Source organism: Bradysia coprophila, unplaced genomic scaffold (assembly GCF_014529535.1).
Source record: "Bradysia coprophila strain Holo2 unplaced genomic scaffold, BU_Bcop_v1 contig_720, whole genome shotgun sequence".
NCBI classification, from domain to species: Eukaryota; Metazoa; Arthropoda; class Insecta; order Diptera; family Sciaridae; genus Bradysia; species Bradysia coprophila.
This window is the reverse complement of record NW_023503960.1, coordinates 45-7,638: the sequence shown is the minus strand read 5'-3', so window position 1 is coordinate 7,638 and position 7,594 is coordinate 45. Positions and strand designations below refer to the sequence as shown.

The following is a 7,594-nucleotide window of genomic DNA, read 5'->3' as shown; positions in this document are numbered from 1 at the left end:
TTACCCATATACCGATTATCAGTCGATATTATCGACTCGATATTTACCGATTATCGATAGAAAATTGGATCGATATTGACTTTTTGAAAATATCGATAATTGATTCCAAAAAAAAAAATTGATTTTTATCCATCGAATTGAATTATCGAACATGCATATCTGTAACTAATACGGACTTGTAATTCTGAAGAACTTATTGCTCTCAAGGATTCATCCGAACTATATCACAGAATCAAATCTGTCGAGTCGTAATTTTCATGTAAGTGTTGCAAGGGAAACCGTCGTTATGACTGTCTGAGAGCTCTGAAATTGTTTTTTTGTTTTGGTCAATCCCTTCGCATTAATTCTTCTAATGAAAGACACTCTCTCGGAATTGGTTTTGTAAAATTTGAGCGTTGCCCATTTCAATGTTGCCCGCACCAGTAAGAAAACTAAGTTCTCCTGTCAAATTACGATTTTTATTAAATTTATTAAAATACAAATCTTACTACAGCAATATTGTAAATGGTAGTAAAGATTAATGTTTTTTTTTCTTTCATTAATTTGGATTGGAATAAAATCATTTCTCACTCACCAAAGCCTGTTAAAAGTCATGAAATCAAGCATCAGAAGCAATTTTCTTACTTAAATTATTCGTTGAATATCACAAAGTAGTTTTTCTTTAATTAAAAAAAAAAACAAATTTTACACAACATTCAATTTTCTTTTAAAAACACACAATAACGGTGTACACGCAAGCAATTCACAGGATCCCGTTCGTCAAATATTGATAACCATCGTACAGTATCGTCGATAGTGAATTCAGAGAATCCTGTACCAATTGCTCAATTTTTCCGCTCCAATTCCGGTTCAGTCAAATTCATATGGAATCGATTCGCAGATTGTTTATTGTACCCAGACGAACCGCTCTTCAAACATGGTAGCTGGGCACCTTTAGCGCATAAAAGCAGACTTAAATTCAATATGCAACCCACAGAAAATTTTGTCAAACTCACTTTTTCGCATGATATCTACAATGTTTATGATTCGATCCATATGTTTACGTGCTGCCATCAATCCCTTTAGCAATAAATGTTGAAATTCCAACCACAATGCAGAACTTGGCGCACCCATCACTTCAACGAATTCGGGTGTTAGCTTGAAAGGCGATTGCTCGAATCCTGAAAAGTTAGGTTAGTCTCACAAACGGAATCGAATTTTGAACCAGTCACCACTTACCCAAATTCTTTGGTGAAATACTTAAAATGAATCCAAAATCAATGTGGATCAGATGTCCATCGGAATGTAACAGAATATTTCCATTATGTCTGCGGTTGAGATAAAACGATTTACTATTCCGTCCACTATTTGGATTTCGATCACATACCTGTCCTTGACTTGAAGCAGATAAGAAATTAAGCAGTACGCCAGCGCAGCTTTGCATGAAATTTCGTTGAGCTTTTTGAAAATTATCGGTTTCCGGGGCTACCATATTCGTCAATGAAATAATCTCGGAGACTTTTGTTGGAATTCTTTTTGATTTGATGCAAAGACACTGTGTTCAGGATCGGTTCAATCAGTCCACTGTCATTAGAAAAGCAAACAATTTTGTATGGTCGCACCCAGACGTCTACATTTTCTTCATCCCAAATTAACTTGAATGTCTGACGGTTAGGATATGAAAGAAATGATGGATAGTTATACAAAGCAGTACATAAAATATTGATTTTAGTTTCCCCGAAAAACACAATAGCCACGAGAAAGGTTTGCGCACTTAAAAAAAAAGTTTTTTTTTTCTTTGGTCAGTAGAAAGAAATTAAGAATGTGTCTGGTAGATGGTGATATCAATTGGATTTCACCCAAACTTTACTCCTTACCAAATTTTGAATATTTTTCTTGGTAAATTGTGTTATCGGGTTAGAGAAATCAAACCTCTAGTAGCTGTGTCGCCATCAATTCTTGACGTAAATCATCGCCACATTTAACGATAGCTGATAATAACCTCCAATTAATAAGATGTCCATAGGGAGAAGACTCTCTAATTTGCCGCTCCTTATCGTGCCAAGGCTCCTGTTTCGTGGAACAAATTTTAATTTTCTACTAAGTTTGGGCCAATTGCACTCTTTTACCTTCAAAGCAGCTGCGGACGGATCTTCCGGATCATTGCTAAATGGCTTAGCAACTTCCGAATGTAAATTGATACAATGCCGCATGCGTACGTCGCCGATGTTGAATGACGTAGGTGCAGCTTGTTCCTTGAATCAATCGATTCTAACGACAGCTCCGATATCGAATCTTTTTCAGTTATTTTACGCATATTCAAATACTGCGCTGTAATTTCGTCCTCTTCCTGCGACCACACATCGTCATCGGACCAATCACGAACAACATTTTCCAGGCTGATTGCGTCAGAAACTTTGTCAATATGAATTTTCACTTCGCTGCTATTTTCACTGGAAGCATCAACATTTGATTCCAGATATTCTTCACTCTTTGTGTGACGAAGACTTGGCATTAGTTTAGGCATCACCGGCGAAGTGTAAATGTCTGTAACCTGAACACAAGGCAAATATTTCATCAAGTTGACTCTTCTAAATAGTACCACTAACGTACCTCAACAACTTCAACGTAAATAATGTACGGAGTTTTGTCCTTCGAATTTAGGACAGCAGTTTTCTCCTCCGTTATTCGCACCACATGATGTGGGATGTCTGAATTCAACGGTAACCAAACGCGGGCGGGCAAGTTTTTGTTAATTAAATTCAAACGCATCCGAAGTATGCTCGTCTTTTCAGCTTTGGTTGGGAGGGACGTGAGATTTTTGCCGATTTCTACTAACGACTTCATAAATTCCCGTTGCGGAGCGAGTTTCGCAGCCTAAAATAGTAGTCAAAAATTTACTAACTTTTCATGGTAAAAACTTGCGTTCCACTCACCCCACAAGAGCATACAGTCTTTTGACCTAACAGTCCATTGACAGTACCTCGAACTGTATCGAAGCAAGTGCATCCGTTGTCAAATGCCCTCCCTGTAGATAGATCACCCAAACACAGACGTATTTGGGTTTGTTGTAATTTTGTGTGTAACGACAATGAACCACTGAAAAGTCCGGTAGCATCGGACTGTGATCTGTGGGGGAAAAAAATTATCGCGATTAGTCACACCAATCAACCGAGTCTTCGTGTAGCTCTAAGGGTACCTATGATGTGTTTTCTTGATTGGCGATACAATCGAATTTTCGCGAAAACTTTCCGTATTACGGAGATGTCGTCGATTTTTCTTCGGATACAATTCTCTTAAGAGCGACAAATGTGTTTTTCGAAGCTCATCAATTCGGCATTATAATTGAAGGCTTCCATTAGCCACAGAATTTTTAACGAAAAATCAGCCGATCTTCGACACCGATATATCAGGTACATATCCAACACTTCAGCCAGTTCATCCATTTGAATGTACATTAATATCAATTGGGGTATGTACAGATCAACGTCTTTGTCCTTGAAACTAAATAACTTATTACCGATAAACGTCAGAACTCCCGGTTCCTTCGAATAGAACAGATAATGGATGGCAAAGTGAATATTGAAAACTGGAGACTCAAAAAATCGTAATAGCCCGTTGTGACCCTTTTCTGGTCTCGGCTGTAACGACTCTGCCTCTCTGTGTTTCGAAACTAGCATGACTGTACCCGGTAGCTTAAAATTGTCTGACAGTGTTAGCGATAACGACGAGGCAGATTTAGTCATTGACTTATGATCACTTTCTGTAAGCAGTTCTGGTGATGACATCGTTGTGGTCTTATTTTTACTGGAAGCTGGTTTCAATAAAAAGAAATCTTTGCGCTTTGATGTTTCCGGTGACTTGACCGAAATTTCTTCATTGCTTCCACCCTTGACTTGTTTCGAAGCATTTTTCTTCTCGTGATTGTCGATAATACTTTGAGCAGTGCGAAAAATTGCATTCTTCGTTGCTCCGAAAATACTCTTAAATATCACTTCGTTCTTTACGGGGTCTTGTTTTGAATCGGCATCGGACTTTTGCTGTTTAATATTCGTTTCTATCTTCGCGGATGCTTCTTGGGATGGCGGCTCATCTAATTCATGAGTGACAGCTTCCTGTATCGAACTTCCATCATCGACGGTTGCATGGATCACAATTTCAGTGGATGGTTCGGTTTCACTTATATCCAACTCGGTTGGTGGTGTTACGGTTCCATCATTCATAGTTCGGTTGTCAGACGTTTCCGAACATTCTTCATCGACATCGACGCCACCCGAATCGAAACTTTCCTGCGATCGATGACACTTTTTCTCCGACAGATCAGAGTCGACTTCCAGGCCACATATTATTCCTGAAATTAAAGAAAATCTTTTGAAGATGAAGCTTGCGTTGCATTGCGATTGGGCAAACCTGAATCGTCCGAACCGAGGCTAATTAATTCTTCTCTCTTTGTCTTTGTAACCGTTAGATGTGATTGATTGGACATTTAAATGCGTTAGAGTTTCATTCAGTTCGAGGGATCTGAAAGTAGAATTTATTTTCATTTACTGATAGTTTGCCATAAGTTACAAATTAAACGTTTAAATTGGCATGTGTTTTGGAAATTTTCAGAAAAATATTAATCAAAAAATCTTTGTAAACAGACCGACCAAAATTGACGTACTTATGTTCCAATATTTGAATTTGATGGAATCCATTTACGTAAGAAATTGTAAATTACCATTTTAAATTTTCGTGTGTTGTGATCGTTAGCACGCACACAGTTCTGGTTTTGATAGTGACTAGTCTAGTCTATCGAATAAGGTGTGCGTGCTCGTCACAATATCTGGACGACTTTTTCCTTTAATCAATGCACTACTATAGGTTAATTCAATCCAATAGTAATCAAAGACAATCTTGTCTCTATCGCTAAACAATGCATACTGTTCATCCGAACAGTAGCGAAAGAAATTCCAAAACAATTGAATTCAATTTAGTAATTGCAAATGTTAATTGAGGCGAATCTTCAGAGATTTCACTGGAGATACCATCATTTCGTGACAAAAAAGTAAAAGCGAATAAAGAAATCATAAAATGTGAAATAACATCATTGTTGTCAGTATGTTGCTTATACTCGTTACATTTATACATGCATTTCAATTGAAAATCATAAATTGTATTAATTTATTATGCGTATAGAGGCATGTAGGTACTTACATTGCCACCAAAACATCAACAGGTACCAATGAACCAAATTAAATTTATTTTCATTAAAAATTTTTCTCAATTGTTTTTAATTTGTATAGAAACACTTGTAGTTTGTAGTTTGTCAAATACTTGCTTTTGTACACTTCAATTAAATGTTTATTGAATCAGAATATGTCACAGCACAATTATTTTTTGTCAATTTAGTTTCCACCAGATTTTATCCGAAAAATAGATATCTATCTAGTTTTGGAATAACAACCTTCGACGTAGCAATATTAATTCTTCCGTTTCATAGAAGAGCCACTACCACTGTCTTGTTTATCCATTACACGTCTGATCAAATAATTTAAATGGCAATATACAAATGGCCACACCAAAGGAGATTAGAAAATTGATTTCAGGCAATTGTTAAAATAATAATAAAACAAAAAACGGGGACCTTTCTCGCACAAATCTAAATATTATTTGTCCAATTTAATTTTATAAAACACTTCATTGTTCAGCTGTCAACTGAAGATGTCGCTATTTTCAACAAAAATTCGATGCAGTGTTGTCATCACTGTTAAGTAAATAAATTGCATTGCAAGCAGCTATAGCTAGCAAATAAACTACAATGGTAAAAACTTTATCCGCTAGTGCAAAAAACTTATAAGGTAATGTCGATATCTGTTTTTAGTGATTGAGGGTAAGTGGGTGGTTCACACACGTAGATGAAATATAGTACCTAACTGGTTCCAAATTTTTATTTTGGACAGTGGGAAGTTTTTAGTTTATGAAGGTGGGCAGGTAATGTAATATCGTGGATATCTGCTACTTGGTTCACGCTTTGTTTTACTAGGCCCCTTGTGGGTGAGTCAGGTTCTTTACCTGACTGATTTTCTCAATCAAATTTCGCATTAAATAAATAAATAATAAAACTATATGTCTGTATAGATTACGGTTAAAGTGAAGCGAACAAAAAATTACACTGAAATCACTCAAAAAAATTCTTTTCGGAATGACTCACTTTTCATTAACGAACTCCTGTGGGTGGTTAGGTTCAGCTCTCGTCGAACAAAAAAAAACAGTTTTTAGAAACCTATAATAATTCTCAAGCGGCGATAAAAAAAGTCTTCCGTGATCTATCTATAATCTATCTTCTTAAAGGTATTAATTACAAGGTTGTTGCAACATCACAAGGTATATCATCTGAGTCTCTTCATTGAGCTGATATTTCCGGATTCGAAAGTTCTACTAGGAGCGTGCTATAAGGCACTCGACGTTGACGAACTAGACGTGTTTGAAAACATAGTGACTGAACTCACCACCTCCTATGAAGATGTTGTAATCCTAGGCGATTTCAATGAAAATCAGTATGAAATGGTCAACGAACTTCCGTGTTCTTACTGTGCACGACATTCCTGTACCAAGTGCAAATTTTCTGATTGTTTAGATGCTGTTGGTTTGAAATGCGTTGGTACGTTACACACGCATTTTCCGGATATAGGCAGGAACTCGTTATTGGATTTGTTTCTTACCAACAGACCTGAGAAAGTACTAATGTTTAATCAAATATCGCATGGTATGTCGAAGCATGACATAATACTTGGTTCGTATAGCTGTAACATAAATTTAAGCTCAACTAGAACGAGATTTTCTCGCAACTTCAGTAAAATAAATATCGATTCGCTGACCACAGATCTATCTTCAGTAACATGGAATCCTGTGTTTACATCCACAGACGTTAATGTTAAAATCGACTATTTCAATGATGTGTTGTTAACGCTGCAAAACCACCATGCACCCCTGCTGCCGGTTAAAAAGAAAACTAGCCTGTCCTCTACCAAACCGTGGTTTAATAATGAGATCAAGAGAGCCATCATTGAGAGGGATCTGGCCCTCACTGCATTGAAAAATTGTCTTGTCACAAGACATCATTACACGCAACTTCGAAATGCTGCCACTAATTTAATTAAAAGAGCGAAAGCAAATTATCTTCAACCAAAATTGGACGTTAAGCTGGGATCAAAGGCTATATGGCAAAATCTTCGCAGCGTGGGACTGGTTTCATCCAGTAAAATTGAGCCGGGTTTCACCGCTGATGAGTACAATCGTCATTTAGCATCCGCTTCGTGCCATCGTCAACATAATGATCAACCTGTTATACTACAGTCTCACTCACACACATTAAGAGGTGAATTTTCATTCAGGAATGCCACATCGTGTGAAGTTGCAAGAGCAATTCATTCTATCAAGTCAAAAGCTATTGGCTCGACAACATCTCTATTGTTTTTATTAAGATCGTACTACCATTCGTTCTTCAGCACTCACGCACATCGTTAACTACTGTTTCACCTCATCGAAAGTACCGAAATCTGGAAATTAGCCAAAATTATACCAAATCACAAGAAGATAAGATCGCGTGACGCGTGCTTAGACGATTTAGACC

General features: G+C 37.1%; 1 pseudogene; it reads right to left on the bottom strand.

Annotated features, from left to right (window-relative positions):
• Nucleotides 1–598: 598 nt before the first annotated feature.
• Nucleotides 599–5,454, bottom strand: LOC119083968 (annotated as a pseudogene).
• Nucleotides 5,455–7,594: the final 2,140 nt, after the last annotated feature.